Below are 19993 nucleotides of genomic sequence, written 5' to 3'. Positions count from 1 at the left end.
CTGACATCACCCTGTCATTATATGTTCTTTGAAATTCCTTTGATGAAAAATGAGTCACCTTTTCCTGCCAACACAGGCCTGAGCTTCTTCCAGACATGTCATTCTTTTCTGGCAATCCTCTGGGGGCAGAGCGCCACCCAGCGGCTCCTCGAGCTACTATCGCCACACCTCCCAGGAAAGAATGCCTCAGAGCAAGATCATACATACCCTGGAGGAAAAATGGGGAACAGATGAAAAGAAGTGAGGTTCTTGGTGGAGTTGGAAATAGGGCTGGGAACCAGAACATAAACCAGCTACTCCAGTGGGACACACAGTTGAAAGGATGAAGTAAGAACTAGGGTAGGGCACAGGCAGTGACACTTAAAACTTGGAAGGCTTCAGTAAGCATTCACCTTAAAAGGTTTGGTTTGTGATACAAAGTGCCAACTGTTTCTCACCTTGAAGCTTTGGGACAACAGTAACCTGCCCAGTGCCCAAGACAGTCCTAAAGTGATGTCTTAAAGACAACTTCAAGATTCACAGTGGCAGGGATAAGGGGCCAAGTATAAACTGACAAAATACTATTCATACCTATAAATCACTCATATATATATATATATATATATATATATATATATATATATATGTATGTGTGTGTTTTGTTGGTTTGTTAAAAGAGACAGGATCTCACTATCACCCAGGCTACAGTACAGTGGCTCAATCATAGCTACTACAGCCTCAAACTCCAGGGCTCAAGCAATCCTCCTGCCTCAGTCTCCCAAATAGCTGGAACTTACAAGTGTGTGCCATGATGCCTGACTAATTTTTTTATTTTTTGTAGAGACAGGCTCTCACTATGTTGCTCAAGTTGGTCCCAAGCTCCTGGCCTCAAGCAATCCTCTAACCTTGGCTTCCCAAAGTGTTGGGATTACAGGCTTGAGCCATTGAGCCCAGACTAATATTTTTAATAATAGTTTCACTGAGATTTAGTGAACATACTGTACAATTTACCCTTTTAAAGTATACAGTTCAGTGGATTTTAGTATAGTCACAGAGTTGTACAACCATCACCATTATCTCATTTTAGAATATTTCAATCCCCCCAAAAGAAACCCTATACCCATTAGCAGGCACTTCCTGTTCTCTCCTCCCCCAACCCCTAGAAACCACTAAACTACTTATTGTCTCTATGGATTTGCCTATTCTGTATAAATGGAATCATACAATACGCGGGCCTTTTGTGTTTGGCTTCTTTTACTTGGCCTAATGTTCTCAAGAGTGATCCATGTTAGCATCAATCTGTATTTCATTCCTTTTTGTTGCCAAATAATATTCTATTTTATGAATATACCATAGTGTGTTTATCCATTCATCAACTGATAAATATTTGGGTTGTTTCCACTTTGGGGCTATTATGAATAATGCTGCTATGAGCATTTATGTACAGGTTTTCTGTGAATATATATTTTCAATTTTCTTCGATATATATTTAGGAGTGGAATTGCTGGGTCACGTGGCAACTCTATGTTTAACTTTTTGAAGAACCACCAAACTGTATTCTAAAGCAGCTGCACCATTTTAAATTCCCACCAGCAATGTATGAGGGTTCCAATTTCTCCACATCCTCACAGTCTTTTGTATTATAGCCATTCTAATGGGAATGAAGTGGTCTATCATTGTGGTTTTGATTTGCATTTCCCTAATGACTAATGATGTTAAGTATCTTTTCGTGTGCTTAGTGGCTATTTGTATATCTTCTTTGAAGAAATGGCTATTTGAATCCTTTGCCCATTTTTTATTGGGTTATTTGTCTTTTTGTTGTTGAGTTCTGAGAGTTCTTTATATATTTTAGCTATAAATCCCTTATTATATGTGATTTGCAAATATTTTCTTCCATTCTTTTCATTTTCTAGATAGTATCCTTGGAAACATAAGTTTTAAATTTTGATCAGGTCCAATTTATCTATTTTTTCTTTTCTGTTTCTGCTTTTAGTGTCGTATCTAACAAACCACTGCCTACTCCAAGGTCACAAAGATTTATTCCTAAGTTCTCTTCTAATAGTTTTATAATTTAGCGCTTACACATAGGTCTATTATCCATTTTGAGTATACTGTGTGAGACAGGGGTCCCAAATTCATTCCTCTGCATATGGATACCCAGTTGTCCTAGTATAATTTGTTGAAAAGACAAATCTTTCCAAATTAAATTGTCTTGGTGCATTAAAAATAAATTGACCATAAATGTAAGGGTTTATTTTTGGACACTCAATTCTACTCCATTGATCTACAATGTCTATCCCTATGCCATTCCCACACTATCTTAATTATTGTTGCTCTGTAGTAAGTTTTCAAATTGGGAGGTGTAAGTCCTCTAATTTTGTTCTTTTTCAAGATTGTTTTGACTATTCTGGGTTCCTTGCACATCCATATGAATTTCAGGACCAGCTTGCCAATTTCTACCACCACCACCCACACCACCAGCCAAAAAAACAGCTGGAATTTTGATAGGGATTGCACTGCATCTGCAGATCAATTTGAAGAGTGTTGCCATCTTAACCACATTAAGTCTTCCAATGCATAAACATATAAAATAAAAAGCAATCTGAGCCACTATACTGCTCAAGCAATCCTCCCACCTCGGTCTCCTAGAGTGCTAGGATTACAGGCACGAGCCACCGTGCCTAGCCCCTTAAGAGAAATAAATTTTTGCAGCAGTACCAGAGTAGAGAACTAGGAATTTTATATAAAATGGGCGTATAAGTCGCAATCTGGTCAGAAGAAGAGAAGCAATCATAATCAGTCTTAATGCTGCATTTATATAACAAATACTTTTTATTTAAATTTGTTTATTTAGAGAAGCTTTGGAGAAGGTGATGGAGACTGTGGGGCAGGGGGCACTAAAAGCCCCTCCTTGGGTCTGCTACTACACTTATTAGACTATAATAAAGGCAAAGAATAGCATGACTTTATACTACAATATATAAACTATACAATTAACATATGAAAGTAGTCAAAAAGCTAACCAAAAGCAGTCTAAACCCTACCATCAAGTCTGACCTCTTCAATCACACAGCAAAGCTCCTACTCTCAATCGTAATTAAATGGCTACTGTGTGTCAGGCAATGCTCTTTACATACAGAACTCTAATCCTTCCTAATTCCTGCTCTTTCAGGTAAGAATTATTACACCCATTTTACAGAAGAGGACATTGAGACTTATGGAGATTAAGTAACTTGTCCAAAATTACATAGGTAGTAAGTAGCAGAGCTGGAATTCAAACCTAGGCCTCTTCAACTCCTTATCTGGTGCTTTTTTCACCAGTTCAATGGCTTTCCAAATATCCCAATCCTTTTATATCTATGCTTTACCCCAAGGCCTTCCAGAACCAAAAAACACAGAAGGGCAGCTGAGAGCTGAGTCCCACCCAGCAGACTCTGTTCTTTTTTTTTTTTTTTTTTGAAACAGAGTCTCCCTCTGTTGCCTGGGCTAGAGTGCCGTGGTGGCATCAGCCTAGCTCACAGCAACCTCAGACTCCTAGGATCAAGCAATCCTCCGGAGTAACTGAGACTACAGGCACGCACCACCATGCCTGGCATGTATGTATGTATGTGTGTGTGTGTGTGTGTATATATACACACACACACACACATGTATATATATATATATATAACTTGTTTCTATTTTTTTAGTAGAGACAGTGTCTCCCTCTTGCTCAGGCTTCTTGAACTTCTGAGATCAATCAATCTGCCTGCCTTGGCCTCCCAGAGTGCTAGCTGACTCTGTTCTGAGTGGAACTGGATTTCCTAGAACAATTAGAGCAAAATGAGATTGGCAGGAGGGGGACAGGGGATAGAACATGAGCAAAGACAAAGATGGACATCAGTAAAGAAGTGTATGTGTGGGAGTTCACCTTGCAGCTAAAAATGAAACTGAATAAGGGCAGGCAGCCCTAGCCAACAAAGATAAGATGACTTTAGTCAAAACTGCAAACTAACTTTTTTTCCTGATGATCTCCATTTCTCCCCTACAAACAGAAGTTAAAATACCACTTAACCACTCACTGTTTAATCATTCTCTACAAGTTCACTGCGGTTTAATTCCTTATATTCTGACTATCTCTAGCATACTCCTAGAAAACCCTGGTAAGGAATTGAAGAGACCATCAAGAAATGGCTAAAGCTGATAAGAAAGCAGAAGGAAACTTTCTTTTCTTTTTCTTTTTTTTTCCTTGTCCCTTCTCAGAGAAATGCCTCTAAATCAATCAATGAACAGGACACCTTTGCAAAAGGAACCCATGCACAGCACGAGGGAAACTTTTAATAAGCATAAATCTCCAAAACCACTTTATCAGTCAGAAGTTTTATACTAAGGTCACAAGCCACCTGTTCCCTCAGATTTCCAGTCTGGCACCTAACTCATGCCATGGCCATGCTTCATGAAGGGATTCCAGAAGTGAGACACCAGACCAGAATTTCACTCCTAAGGGTCAGGACTTTAAGACTGCTGGAATGTGCCTAGTAAAGACACATTCTGGGCAGCTGAAGTCCAGGCAGCTGAAAGCCTCCACAGGGGAATTCAGTATGGACAACTGCTTTCCCTCAACACTGGGTTATGAATTTAAAAATAAATCTCAGTGACCCTTATGCCTTAAGAATCATTTGGGAAAGAATGCTGCTGAATCCAGCAACTAAGTGCCCCACTGGGGTGAACCACAGAGAAGGGAAAAGAAAACGATCTTACTACCCCCTCTCAAAGAATATGACAGGAGAGAAAGACAAGGGAAATCCCAAATTGGCTTCCTCAAGAGCAAAGGCTTATAAACTACCACATAGTCTATATTGTATTTTCAGATTTCAGGAAGGGTGTTAATACATGTACATCATCTGTGTGGTACTAAGATTGTGTTCAAGGTTGGGCTCCGTGGCTCATGCCTGTAGTCGTAGCATTCTGGGAGGCCCAGGCAAGTGGATTGCTTGAGCTCAGGAGTTGAAGACCAGCCTGAGCAAGAGCAAGACCATGTCTCTACTAAAAATAGAAAAATCAGCCTAACATCCTGGTACACACCTGTAGTCCCAGCTACTCAGGAGGATGAGGCAGGAGGATCGCTTGAGCCTGGGAGTTTGAGTTTGCAGTGAGCTACAAAGACACCATTGCACTCTACTTAAGGCAACAGAGTGAGACTCTTGTCTCAAAAAAAAAAAAAAAAGAAGAAGAAAAAAATGATTGTGTTCAGTAGGTAAAAGTATTTTTTAAAAGAAAAATTACAATGTAACTGTAAAGTAGTACATTAGCTGGCCTCTATGGACTCTCTGTCTTACTTAGGAGAGGGCTACACAACCTCATGCTCCTCTCCTAGAATTTGTAAATAGAAGACAGTGGGGGATAAATGTTTCCCTGACAGCCTAGGTTCTGTGGAAATCCCCTTCTCAGTGATCCCATTTCTCAACTTCATTGAAATAACTACCACCCAGATTCTTGGAAATTGCCATTTTGCTTAATTCAATGGGGAGCTTTATTGCCATGGCAGTGCAGCTTTTCTTTGCAGCCAAATAGCTACAGGGTTTCAGCATTATGTTCACCCAAATGATTCTTAAGACTTCAGAGTCACTGAGAATGGCCGATGGGTACTTCAGAAGGCAATGGCTCTCCTATTCACTACAGCTGCTGTAGAGATAGCAAAGTAAACAGTGCACAGAGCAAAGCTGAGATGTTTCCACAAAGTCACCTTCTTGGAGCTGACTCTCTGGATGATGGTTATATTACCAATGCCAACTAGAAACTAGGCATGGGGATTGTGGTCCTGTCTTCTTCAATGAACACCAATAACCCTACCACCACCACCACCCTCCTCTCCATTAGCAATAAATATCTTATAAATGATATGCGGAGTATCTCCTGGACCTCTCTCCAATGTTGCCTTTTTGCACAGCAAAATGATGACAGCCAGGGACTGAAGCAGTTGTTTGTACATTATGCATCAAGCTGGAAAACTCCTGCTGTAGAAACACTAGTTGATCAGCCAACAAACTCTGTTGGTTGGTCCAACATCCTGAGGCACCACAAGTTAATCATGGCTATAAAAGTTTTGTTTTACTGGGCATTTCAGTTGTTGATTTTTTTGTTATTCTTGTTGTTTGTTTAATGGTTTTTTTCCGGGGCAAAGAAGAAACATACACAGTTCCAATTAACCTATTTTCCTTCCTTAGGATTAAGAAAGCAAGGACTACAATTTGATCTTTGTTACAATGTGATGTTTTACAAAAACAAAGGCTGAAGGAGCTGGACAACACTTACGGAACAGGCTGGAGCAGGGTTGCAAAGACCAGAACAACTGCATGCTCCTCCCAGCTAGAAGCTCCTATCTGCATCTGAAAACAGTATAAACTTCCCCAGGCCTGATGAATCGTTTCACTCACAGGCAGCAAGGCTATCCTTTGCAAATCATTTTTCTTCTTAGTTATTTTTTTCCCTGATATTCCCCTTCCTCAAAGGGGAAATTTAAAAAAAAAAAAAAAAAAAGAAAAGAAAAGAAAAGAGATGGAAATTGTTTAGCTTAATGCTTATCAATAGCTCCTAGAAGGAAAAACATTAAGAAAGGGAGGAAATGATACAAAGAACTCCATTTCGTTCCTGGCTACACTTTCCACAACTGGCCCTTGAGATCCTGAGAAACCCACTTTGCCCTATTCAAGGACCAAACTAGCATTTAGTGTCTTGTATTTTGGGATTTTCCCAAGGTCCCAGTGAACAGCAACTTTGTCTCCTCCGGTTGTGTGACCAAATCAGGACAAGAGAAATCATAACCTCACTGAAGATACCTCTTCAGATATACATGTTATCTCCTTTTCTCATTCTGACCCAGGAAACTGCAAGCCCCTTGAAAGCAGGGATTATGTCTATATCCCCAATACCTAGTCCTGTGCCTTACAAAGAGTAGAATTTAACAAATGTGTTTTTTTTTACCTTAACAATCTTTGTGTTTCAGTTAACTCCCTATACAAATTCTCACTATCCTAGAACTATGGTCACCAATCTTCCTTCTCTCAAACGCTAGCCTGGTCACAGCAATTCCTAGTCCTGGAAGTTGTAACATAACTCTAGGTCTCTAGGCTATTTCAAGAGATGCTGCATAATTTTCAAATACATCTTTGAAACAGAACTAATTTTAACCCTCTTGAAGTTCGTATTACCTAGCACTTTTAAGGAAAAGAAATGTAATAAAAATCAAACAAAAAAGAACAAGTCACAATTCCCCAAAGGCTAAAGGAGAAAAACAGTTCAAGGATCTTACAAAAGATTGTTCCTGGCCAAGGCTTCAAAGGCAAGCAATGTGATTTGGAGGAAAGGCATTCAATTATAAGTTAGGAACCTGGGTCATATTAATAGTTTCAGCTTGTCAATAACTAGCTGTAGGACTTGGAGCAAATGTCCTTTGACCTCTCCACATGGGTTCAGTTCCTCATCTACCTTTTTATGATACTATGAATTTGGGGTTGATCTAAAAACCTACTAAACATCTAGAGATAGAATCAATGATGCTTAGTAGGTATAACAAGAATTCATTTCTAACTGGCCTAGCATAAGCAGACATTTTCTACAGAAAAATAATCTAAGAGGAAGAAACAGAAGGAAAGAAAAGGCTGTACATGGAAAGGGTAAGAATCACAAGTTAGTGGATGACCTGAGAGAAGGAAAACTGGAAGCTATGACTATAGAATTTAAATGAAGAGGACAATTAGAAATTTTCCCCTCCCACTCCCAATCCCCGCTTAAAGAACCCTGAACATTAAAAATAATTAAGAAATGGAACAGGCCGGGCGCGGTGGCTCACGCCTGTAATCCTAGCTCTTGGGAGGCCGAGGCAGGCGGATTGCTCAAGGTCAGGAGTTCAAAACCAGCCTGAGCAAGAGCGAGACCCCGTCTCTACTATAAATAGAAAGAAATTAATTGGCCAACTGATATATATAGAAAAAAAATTAGCCGGGCATGGTGACGCATGCCTGTAGTCCCAGCTACTCGGGAGGCTGAGGCAGAAGGATTGCTCGAGCCCAGGAGTTTGAGGTTGCTGTGAGCTAGGCTGACGCCATGGCACTCACTCTAGCCTGGACAACAAAGCGAGACTCTGTCTCAAAAAAAAAAAAAAAAAAAAAAGAAATGGAACAGGCAGACACACAAATAAGCATTCTGGGTAAGAGAAAAATTGCTAAGTGCTATAAAATGGACTTAGAAGAAGAAAGTAAAGATTTTTAAAAGAGAAGAAGAAATAAGAAAAACAGAAAGCAGAAAAGAAGAATATAGTAGACTCACCATACACACACACACACACACACACACACACACTTAACTATATATATAAACTTGACCAGAGAGATAAAAATAATTTAAACAGTGCAGAGGTTTATTCACAATTCCACTCAATGAGGTTTTATAGCAAGGTAACATTATTATGTACCAGTCTGAACAAGAGATGAGAGGACTTGGATTTGAGACTTCAGCAAGTCTCAGTTCTCACATGCCTCTTTGCATTCTGAGTAGCCTAGACACTGAATATGATTTTAGTTTGAGAATGCTTATTTTTTATATATAAAAAAAGTCCCCTAATTACAGGCCAACTATTTTATATGGGATTCCAATTCTGTTATGACATATATACAAAACCATGTTTATATACTTTGATTTTGGGGTCATTTAAGATATGTTTCAATGATAATTCTGATTATTTAGAATTTTCAGTTTTATGTGCAAACTTTATAACCTAACCCCCTGCAGGGGATCAAATGAGACCTAACCCTACAAGACAGAATAGGGGTAGGGGTAGGAGGGAAGTTGGAAAGGTAGGCAAGGAAGTTCTTCCTAAAAGCTAAAGACAATACAGAAAGGGGCAAAAAAGAGACAAAAAGTCAAATTTCTGTGCCACTTCCCCAGTCACTATCAGCAATTTGGGGAAGAAGGTTGGCAGCTTATAAAACTGCCCAGAGGCTTGGGGCAGGTCATTCCACACATCTCTTACTTATGACCAGGGAAATGCAGTGGCCAGGCACTTGCCCAGAGCCTCCATTAGTGACACTCCCCCGACCTGGTAGTAGAGTCACTGGGACCAGACCTAGCCCTAAGGATACCTCCTTTTCCTACTGAGATGCCTCCTACTTCTCTTACTGTATACTTATCTATAGCTTGGCTCAGGCTTTCCTGGGGCACAAGAAACATCACTATCCTCAGACAAAGACTGAGAAAGTAGATTGTGTTCTGGAGTCATGACCCACCCCCAAGCTGCTTTTGCCAAAGAGAAGGTTCCTCAATAATGAAATTGATTCCCTTGTTGATATTCAACTAAGAAGACACTGAGGAGCTCAGGGAGGAGCGAAGGGAAAAAAAAAAAGAAGACACTGAGTTTCTAAGATGTGTCCACACAGAGAACAACTCTTTCCCTTTGCCTCTGACTGATAAAAAGATCATGCCTAATGGGAACATCTGCCTCCTTTTCGTTCTAAGAAGACAAAGGCCTGACTTGACTAATTCTAGAAAGTCACACTTGGAATTAGTAATGAGAAAATGAGAAAAATAAAGTTATACTTAACCATTTGCCATGGATAATAGTAGTAATATTTATTGGAATAAGTACTTACTATGTGCCAGGCAATGTCCTAAGTACTTTCCACATAGTAACTCATTCAATTCTCATTACCCGAGGAAAATGGTACTATTATAATCTCCTTTTATAGGTGCAAGGCTCTGGCCTAAAGAGAAAGGTTAAAGTGACTTGCCCAAAATCACACTGAGAATGGCATTCAAGGTCAGATCACTACTGTTTTGGGTAGATTTCATAAAAGACTGGAAGAAAGAAAAGCTAGTAAGAAGCAAACACCAAAAATTGGACAGATTTTGTTGTTACCTCTACACAAATATGTAGCAAAGCATGGTTAAGCCTCTCCTAGTTCTATTTAGCCATCTTTCCTTCCCCCAGACCCTTAACACCACACCTTCAGAGGCTCTGAAGTCTTGCCACAGCAACTTAAGGAAAAGAAAAAAAAAAAAAATGAGAAGAAGGCCTTAATCAAAAGCCCTTTTCTTCTGGAAAACAAAAGGCCTTGGTATTTCTACAGACAGACTAGTCATTCTTAACCCTAACCAAAGATTCTTTGGCAGAGAAAGAAATATGAAAATGTTAGGCTTGTGGGAATGGCCTGTGCTTTGGGCTTTTGTGTCCCACTCAGTAAAGCCAGCCCACTGAAAAACAAACACAGCCGCCCCTCAGTAACTAGTCTAGGTCTTTAGTTAACTCCAGGCGGTAAAGGGAGGGAGGGAGAGAAAGAGACACCAAGACCCTACTCATGACTGTCTAACCCTTTTCTATTCCCCCTCCCCAGGAGGAGATAGTTCAGTAGTTTTCTAAGTACACTAGGAAAAGTACATCTTAAGATACAGACACAGAACAGATCAAACTCTAACACTGAAAGAAAAGCAACAAGTGGTAGGTGGAAGAGGGTAGACATCAGGCCTCACTCGCCTCTCTGTGCTCACCCCAAATCAACAATTCAGAGTTTTAGCACTTTCCCAAGTAAACAGTCAGTGCCAGCAGCACCATCCCAGGTATATCTGAGCTAACTCAGAATCTGTGACACTCCCTTGCATGAACACAGTAACATTACTATAATAAAGTCCCTGAAGCCTTTATCTAGTCAATAAGCACCCTGCCCTTGCTGCCTTACCCAGGATACAGTGAATGAAACTACTATGATGCACAGGCCTAACAGCTCATCTCCTAGCAGCCAGGACTCTGAGTGGTGAACGAGAACAGCCATGTATGCAGAGTCTGGCCTTGAAATTCCCTGGAGCGGGCAAGCCCAAATTAATGTGTGATTAGTATCCATAATGGTACCAAATCTTGAGGTGTTAAACCATGAGGTAATAAGGCCCCATGTGGCTTTGGCCTCTGGATCCTCTCTGATTACTCTGGAAGTAGGTCCTAGTCTTGCTTCCAAGCATTTATGAAAGGCCCAGGGAATGAAAGGCACTGTTTGGTCAAGCTTAACCCACCAGTGAGTTTCAAAAGTCTGACACACAGTAGGCTCTCAAATATCTGTTGCATAAATAAATGAATAAAACATTTCATCTTCAACTGCTATAATCAATTCTTACCCAAGGGGGCAGAGGCAGTGTCTGTATCTAGACAGTAAGAAAAAAAAACCTTTTGCCTGCCATTCCCTGGTGATCAGGCTCTTATGTTGCAAAGAATAATGCTCCCTTCTATATAGAATTCATCACTTGACTATTCTCCCACAGAATTGGGTAACAGGCCACATTATCCTAAACCAAGGACAATGGTTCTTCTGCAGGTGATATGTGGCATAGAGTCCCCTGTATGTTGCTGAGCAGGCACACAGGGAGATGTCCAGGGTAGCATTTTCTTTAAATAACAGCAACAATTTGAAACAACTCAAATATTCAACAATAAGAGAATGGCTAACTGAAGCCATCATCAACAAGATAACTTAAACTTAAAATGGCTATAAGGAAACACTAAAAAAAAAATCCTTATAATGTTACATGAAAAAGGCATGTAACTATATATGTATATACTAAGTGAAAGAAGCCAAACAAAAGGCCACATGATTCCATTTATAAAAAATATTCAGAATAGGGAAATTCAGAACAGGCAATCAGAAAGCAGAGTAATAGTTGCCAAGGGCTGGTGGAGAGAGAATGAATGCTTAATGGGTATGGGATTTCCATTTGGGGTCATGAAAAAGTTCTGGAACTAGATAGTTGTGATGGTTGAAAAATAATATAATATGAATGTAATTAATGTCAATGAATCATACACTTTAAAATGGTTACAATGATAAATTTTATATGTATTTTACTACAATAAAAGAAAATGGATCAGGGAAAACACACACACACACATATACAAGGATTACAATTATGCAAAAGTAAATATGGGCCAGAAAGGAACACAGACAAGTCCCAACATCTGTTAAATTAAAATGGGACTTCACTGATATTGGACAATAAATAAAAATCAAGAAAGGAAAATAAAAATGCCAGAAGCATACAGCAAGCCCTGTAGCCACAATCACAAGCCTGCAAACAAGTGCCTACCAAGTGGGGGACAAGTTACACAGCTTACCAGGCACCAGAACAGCAGGTGTGTGTGCTATGGGGTGAGGGAGAGAGGTCTCAGGCTCTCCTCAGCCCAGTCTGCTAATCCCCCTTAAAAATACTCCCTAGGGCACAGAAACCATCTGTTTCAACAAAGCCTAGAGACCTAGAAGCATATTAACTCCTTCATTGCTGACCTCTTACAGATGGGCTTCATCCAATATTAAATGCTTTTCATTTTTAAAATGTCTCTCAATGACAGAGTATAAGTTCTAAAAGGGAAGGCACTTTGTTTTATTCACTGGTATATCCCTGATACCTAGAATAAATTTATGTCATGGATACTCAATAAATTTGCTGAATAAATCCATTAAGTACCTTTTTTCTATAATAGTTGTTTCATTTATGCCTTATGTTCTTTTAAAAAATATATTTTTAGGAGATAGGGTCTTGCTATGTTGCCCAAGTTGGACTTGAACTCCTGGGCTCAAGTGATCCACCCACCTCAGCCTCCCAAGTAGCTGGGACTATAAGCACACCACTGAGCCAAGTTGTGCCCTATTTTCTAACGTCTCCCTCTTGTTACTCTTCTTATCATTTGTCCTCACTCAAAGTCCTTCCTGACTTCCACAAATTCGGTTGACCAACAGATATTTGTCTAGTGTCTGCTTATGTACAGTATAACCAGTCTTGCTACTATGTTTTTTATTGCTGGATCCCAGCGCCTACCATAGCAACACATGGCACGTGTTCATACATATATTTATCAAATGAAAGAAGGATTCACCTTGGTCATCATACTTTGTAAGTGCTCAGTAATGAGTACTTAAACTTGGATACGCATGAGCTAGGTCCCATGAGAGTTATAGAAATGTAATATCTATAAAACAGTCCCCTCGCAAAAAGTTTACAATTTCAAAAGGGAGACAGAACTAGTGTGGGAAAGTGATATATCAACTTGGACTACAATAATCAGAGATGTCTTCATTAGAAGACCTGAAGTGAAGCTTGAAGGAATAGATAGATTTCAGTTAAGTATAAAGAACAAGGGCATTCCAAGTAAAGAGATCTGCACAAGAAAAGGCAAGAAGAGAGAATGAATGAGAGATGCTAAGGCAAAATGAAGAAATGGGTTTGTCTGGAGCTAAAGGTGTGTTCTAGGAAATTAGGTGAAATAAACCTGGATAAGTAGGAGAGGTCGGGGAATAAAAGGTCTTTTTTAACAAATGTAGACTTTCAGTAATAGGAAATACTAGGAAAGTAGCTGCTAGTGTTAACTGAAGAGGAAAGAGGACACAGGAAACAAAATGTGAGGCAGTTGCTCTAATTCAGGCATTAGCTGATGAGTGATTGGACTAGAGTCAACGCAAAAGGAATGGGGAAGAAAGGGGCAAATTTAAGAGAAATTGTGAAGAAACAAAAGAACTCAATGACAGATTGAAAATGGGGGGTGATGGAGAGAGAAAAGTCAAAGATGTCTCCGGGGTTTCTGATTTCAGAGACTAGAAGAATGTGAGCACAATTGTCAAAAATGGGAACTAGGAGATAGAAGCCAAATTTAAGCTGGGTTTGAAAATACTAAGTTCAAGATGATGTCCAAGTATAGATATCAGATGTCATATAGGCAGTTGAAAAAAAGAAACTGAAAAATTGAGAGATTTTTTGTGTATATATATCTAATGGAATATTATTCAGGCTTTAAAAAGAAGGAAATAGTACATCCCTATTTAAAATATTCTTTTCCTTTAGGTTCAGAAAAAGTATTTCATGGTTTTCCTTTACCTGTCTGATTACTGTTTGTCTGCTTTTGTTGGGGCTTTTCCTTCTTCTTCTGACTTAATTGTGGCAGTTTCTTAAGGGGTAAGGAAGTGAGAAGAACCTGGGCTTTGGAGCCAGGCAGAGCTGGGTTCAAATCTAAGTGGAATCATGCATTATTGGTCCTTCTGTGGCTGGCTTATTTGACTTAGCATGCTGTCCTCAAGGTTCAACCATGTTGTTGCATATCACATATGCATATGCAAAATATGTTTTACAAAAAAGCAGAAAGTAGCTGGCATCTCCCTTCTCTTTCTTTGGGATGCCACACCATCTCTCTACTTTCTTTCCCACGCCACCCCCTTTCTCTCTCTCTCCCTCCCTCTCTCTCTCTCTCATTCTCTCTGTCCTTCTAAAGGATAAAATAAATTTTTAACTTTTATTAAAAAAAAGTAAGTAGAAAGTAGAATGGTGGTTGTCAGGGACTAGGGGGAAGGGAGAAATAAGGAGTTGCTATTCAATGGGTATAAAGTTTCAGTCATGCAAGATAAAGTTCTAGAGATCTACTGTAGAACAATATGCATATAGTTAATAATACATTTAAAATTTTGTTAAGAGGATAGATTTCATGTTATGTATTTTTACTACAGTAAAAAAAACACGAAAATTTTTGAGAGATTTTTTAGTAGTAGAAACAGATGTGAGAATTTGCAATTTAAAAGAGAAGCTGAAGGCTGAGCCCAGTGGCTCACACCTGTAATCCTAGCACTCTGGGAGGCCAAGGCGGGCGATCGCTCAAGGTCAGGAGTTCGAAACCAGCCTGAGCAAGAGCGAAACCCCGTCTCTACCAAAAATAGAAAGAAATTAATTGGCCAACTAAAAATACATAGAAAAAATTAGCCGGGCATGGTGGCACATGCCTGTAATCTCAGCTACTTGAGAGGTTGAGGCAGAACGATCGCTTGAGCCCAGGAGTTTGAGGTTGCTATGAGCTAGGCTGACACCACGGCACTCTAGCCCAGGCAACAGAGCAAGACTCTGTCTCAAAAAAAAAAAAAAAAAAAAAAAGAGAGAGAAGCCGAAGACAGAAGAACTAGCTAGAGAAAGGAGGTCAGAAACTGCACAATAATAATGCCAGCTGTGTATCATGTGTTTATGTGTCAGCACTGTGTTAGAAGCTTTACCTATATCATTCCATTTAATCCTCATAATTTTATGTGGAAGATATTATCCCCATTTACAGATGAGAAAACTGAGGCTCAGAGAAAGTGAGTAACTTGTATCATGTCACTGATAAATGTAGAAATTTAGATTTGAACACAGTTCTGCCTGGCTCCAAAGCCCAGGTTCTTCCCACTTCACCACACTGCCTTACCCCTTAGGAGACTGCCACAATTAAGAGTCAGAAGAAGGGCCAGGCGCGGTGGCTCACGCCTGTAATCCTAGCACTCTGGAAGGCCGAGGTGGGCGGATTGCTCAAGGTCAGGAGTTCAAAACTAGCCTGAGCAAGAGTGAGACCCCATCTCTACTATAAATAGAAAGAAATTAATTGGCCAACTAATATATATAGAAATATATTAGCCAGGCATGGTGGTGCATGCCTGTAGTCCCAGCTCCTCAGGAGACTGAGGCAGGAGGATCGCCTGAGCCCAGGAGTTTGAGGTTGCTGTGAGCTAGGCTGATGCCATGGCACTCACTCTAGCCTGGGCAACAAAGTGAGATTCTGTCTCAAAAAAAAAAAAAAAAAGAGTCAGAAGAAGGAAAAGACCCAATAAAGGCAAATAGCAATCAGATAGGTAAAGGAAAACCATGAAATACTCTTTTTGATGCTAAAGGAAAAGAATATTTTAAATATGCAGGGATGTATTCAACAGTGCCCAATGCCAGCACTCACACAGAATGAAGTCAGTACAACAAAGCTATCTGCAAAGAGTTATGTGAAGATGAATCCCTGGGCCACGTATGGCAGCCCAGAGAAATGCAGAGAAACAAAAGCCCTACCCTCAGAGCTAAACAGGTTTCTTTCTCTCCCTCTTATCACTGACAAACACCTTGGGATGCCAATCTTCAGCTACTCCATAAACCTCATGCTGAAGTGCATCTTCACCAGTCCCAGAAAATACCAACCCAAACACAAAGCATTACATTACCTAAGAGTCTGGTTCAACTTGAGCTGTGGAGGGTGAAGTGGGTCTCCACTTCAAGCCATAGTTCAACACAAATGTTTGTTTCTGAAAACCAAATTCTCTTTTAGAAGGATTCATATTCCTGTTCTTTACTACTTCTCTCACTTCTTTGCATCCTAAATCAGGTACAAACTAAAATCAGGTACATACTGGTTTAGCTGCACCCCCACTTCCCTATAAATGATCTTTCATCCTGCTGCCAGAGTTATACTCTCCCTTCTACCAACAAAACAAAACAAAAAAACCCACCCCTAGTTGTTTATGTCAGCCTTAAAAATATCTAGTGCCCTCTACTGTCTCCCCACTATCCTGTATATAGGACTGACAATCCCTCAAGGACAGGGACTGTCATTAATCTTTGTATCCTGCCAGAGGTTCTCAGTGAAAGGAAGGAAGGAGATGGGGACTTCCCATGAACGAAACAGGAAACATGGTACATTATCAGGAAATGAGGTAGTTGACGACAAATTATAAAAAGTGATATTCCAAATCAAAGGATTTCAAGATACATCAAGCCAACAAGTCTAAAAGGTTCCTGACATTCCACAATGAGCAAAAGATGCTATTAACAACTGGTATTCATTTAGAGGGACCATCCCCACAGTCGTCATTATGAGTAACAGACACACAATTAGGATTACTAGCTGGGATTTCTCCAACAGCCAATAGAAACTGTGGCAGAATAATGCTGATGAGGGCCTTAACATTTCAATACTAATGCCTACTTCAAAAAAAAAAAAAAAAAAAACCAGACCAAGGATGAAGGGAAATGATAGTTTAACTTGTTAGCCATATAGGTTCACTCTTAGAGAAATAGGGATAGTGTAACAACCATCTCCAGTTGCAACAAAAAAACACAGAACTACCCCACACATTGCAAACCAGCAGCAACAGAAACCATCTACAAAGTGAACTTGTGCTAATGCCCCTTCTAGCCCAGTGACCTGCATGCAGTAAGCCTAAAAAATATCCAGTGAAGGAGAGAATAAACTTTAATAGGACAAAACTGTCAACCATCCAAATAAGTACAGGGTCTACTAGGTGCCTAGTGCTGTAAAAGGTGTTGACAGGCCTCACCCCAGAAGTATGCAGACTCCCAGATTCCCTACAGTAGACAGAATCACCCCATTGTGACGGGTTTGCTTAAGGGCTCTGGGAATGGGAGAGGCAGACAGTTCTCATTGTGAAGGATGCAATCCTGTCTGTGACTCAAGACATTTTCCACTATCCTTGCTGCTGTAGAGACTTTATTTGACTTCATGCACACAAAGTCCTATATACATATGCCTTCCCTCAGTCCTCAGGGTAATGGCCAAACATCTCCAGTCTATCATCAGCTAAAAAATCTCCCGGGACTGCTCCAGGATGTCAACTCCAAATCACAAACAACAACGTGCTCTCATCAAGTCTATAATTTTACTCTAAGATTATCAGCCTCGAGTAACAGAAGCTGATTTGCACTGGTCTATAATACCATGTTTCCCCGAAAATAAGACCTACCCATAAAATAAACCCTAGCAGGATTTCTAAGCATTTGCACAATATAAGCCCTGTCCGGAAAATAAGACCTAGTGATGGGCGTGGCTATGCAGTGTATCTGCACAACCCATGCATTTCATCGCGGAGCGGGTAAAGACCATGAGCAGCCCTTCTCATCTGCCCCATCGTGACAGCTACTATCCCAGAGGTGACCGGAAAGGTGCGGGCAGCCCCACCAACAAGGTCGGCTCCCCCTGTCAGGTCCCAGCCATCCTGTGCATGCTGCAAGCTGAAGCTTTGAGAGGAAAATAACACATCCCTGAAAATAAGCCCTAGGGTGTCTTCTTGAGGAAAAATAAATATAAGACCCTGTCTTATTTTTGGGGAAACACAGTATGTTGATTTAAAACATAGCACCAGCTCCATTTCTTCCAGAGGCAGACAGCTATCATAAGCAGGGGTATTGACACAGTAAAGTTTGTCAACCATTTTTATCAGGTTAAGCTGGCCCAACTTATTAGACTTGTGCTAGCTTTGAAAACAAAGAGAATTGCAACCTGATACCAATCTGGGGTTACAATGTTGGATTTCTATGCAACATTGATTAGGTCATTCTTGGTTCTGCAGTTTCCCAACAACATTAATGGATCTCTCCCCCAGTACAAGAAGAAAAGTCACTAGGGCTGGAAGGATCGATGACGCTATTTAAATGCCTGGAGCTGCTGGGAGAAAAGCTTCCGAGTAAACAGTGCGATGATATGATGATGACATGTGGGAGCTGCTGACTAAGTGAGAGAGACACTTGGCACCTATTCCACCATGAAATTAACTGGATAATAAAACATCTGAGCCAGCTGGCCACTGAGCCTGAAGACAGGGCTATCCCTAGATGACAAGGAACCCAGAGCTACCAGTGTTACATGTATCCTCTTCTTACCCTCAGTAGCTTTTAAAAGTGAAATAAACTTAAAAAACAACATCCAGAGCTTTGAATACACACATTAAAACCTAGTCATTCTACTTCTAGAAATCTATCCTAAAAAAATCAGAGATGCACAGAAAAATTTATTTACAGGGATGTTCATGATCATACTATACCAGTGAAAATTAGAAATGTACATGTCCCACAATTGAGGAGTGCTAAATAAACGCCCCTCCATTTGATGGAATTCCACACAGCTATTAAAATTCATGCCGTAGATACAAAAGGCATGAAGAAAGCTTACAAAACAATAAAGAGCAAGACAGAGAACTCCATTACAATAATAGCGAATACAAAAAAACATTATATATATATATGTATGTATAGAAAAAGACTAGATGGAAATACAACAAAATACAAGCATAGTAATGTGTGGGTTGCAGGATTTTCATGATTTTTGTGTTTTCATTTTTCCATGCGTTCTATAAGGACAATATAGTACATCTAGTTAAAGTCAGAAAAAAAATCTAAGTTTTTTTTTTCTGGAGTTCTTTATCAGCCACATTAAAGACAGGAGGGTACGGTACAGGAAAGCCCTCCCCCCCCCCCCGTAAAAAAAAAGTGCACTCTCTGAGGAGTAAATGTTGAGGTCCGAGGGCTTGTCCTGTTTGCCCAGATGTAGCAACAGAGGACAGGCTTCTCAGCTGGCAGACTAAGTGGATATCCAAAGTTACCTATAAGATATCCTCATTACCTATAAGATAATGAGAAGCATGACTTGACAAGCAAACCAGAACTAATAGAACCAAAAAGGACCGTGTTCCTTATCAGTAGTCACCTTCACTTATTCAACAATATTGTTGCTGTTCCAAATATAACTGGAACCCCTCATCTGGAATTGCCTACAGACCTGTAGTACCATTTTCCAATATTTTCAATAGCAGAACATTTTCATTCTCTGAGATTGGATGTAATTTTGTCTTGGGTAATATCATCTTTTGACCAAAAATTACATATGACTGTGAAATTTCTTATGAGAATTAAAATCTGGCACTTAAGAGAAAAAACACAAAAAGCGCAACTAATCCCAGCACTCTGGGAAGATAAGGCAGGAGGATTGCTTGAGGCCAAGAGCTTGAGATCAGCCTGGGCAATAAGGAGACCTCATCTCTAAAAAAAAAAAAAAAAGAAAGAAAGAAAGAAAGATGTGGCTAAAATCCTTTTGTAGTTAGAGAGTGATGACTGGGTTTTCATGTGCTGGTGTGAGATGTGCCTCCCTCAAATCTTGTTAGGTCATTGGCACATTACCCATCTACTAATAACATGAGAAGAAAAAAAAGTATGCCTAAGTAAATGTAAACAGCATAGGCATCATCAGAATATTTTTTAAACCTCCTATGATAACTACTGAAGGACATTTGAATACATGAGTTTAGTTCAATTCAATCCCTCTAGTGTTTCTTTCATGCTTAATATGTGTCAAGCACTATGCTAGGTGAAAGAGATTCAAGAATAAATGAGACACAGCTCCCACCTTTAGCAATAGTATAGCTAACATTTATTTGGCTCC

The 19993-nt window shown here is 39.9% G+C and overlaps 1 protein-coding gene and 1 non-coding gene across 6 annotated transcripts in view; one reads left to right on the top strand and one right to left on the bottom strand.

Moving 5' to 3' along the window:
• MACF1 (microtubule actin crosslinking factor 1) overlaps positions 1–19993 on the bottom strand; it is a 358950-nt gene that overhangs the window by 263136 nt on the left and 75821 nt on the right. The gene's annotated exons all lie outside the window — the stretch shown is intronic.
• LOC142869898 (small nucleolar RNA U13) lies at positions 19640–19741 on the top strand. The gene has a single exon (XR_012918445.1). It is a non-coding gene; the product is annotated as a small nucleolar RNA U13 (small nucleolar RNA).

This window comes from Microcebus murinus, chromosome 2 (genome assembly GCF_040939455.1).
Source record: "Microcebus murinus isolate Inina chromosome 2, M.murinus_Inina_mat1.0, whole genome shotgun sequence".
Taxonomy (NCBI): Eukaryota; Metazoa; Chordata; class Mammalia; order Primates; family Cheirogaleidae; genus Microcebus; species Microcebus murinus.
The sequence above is the reverse complement of the archived record's forward strand: the minus strand, read 5'-3'. Positions and strand labels throughout refer to the sequence as shown.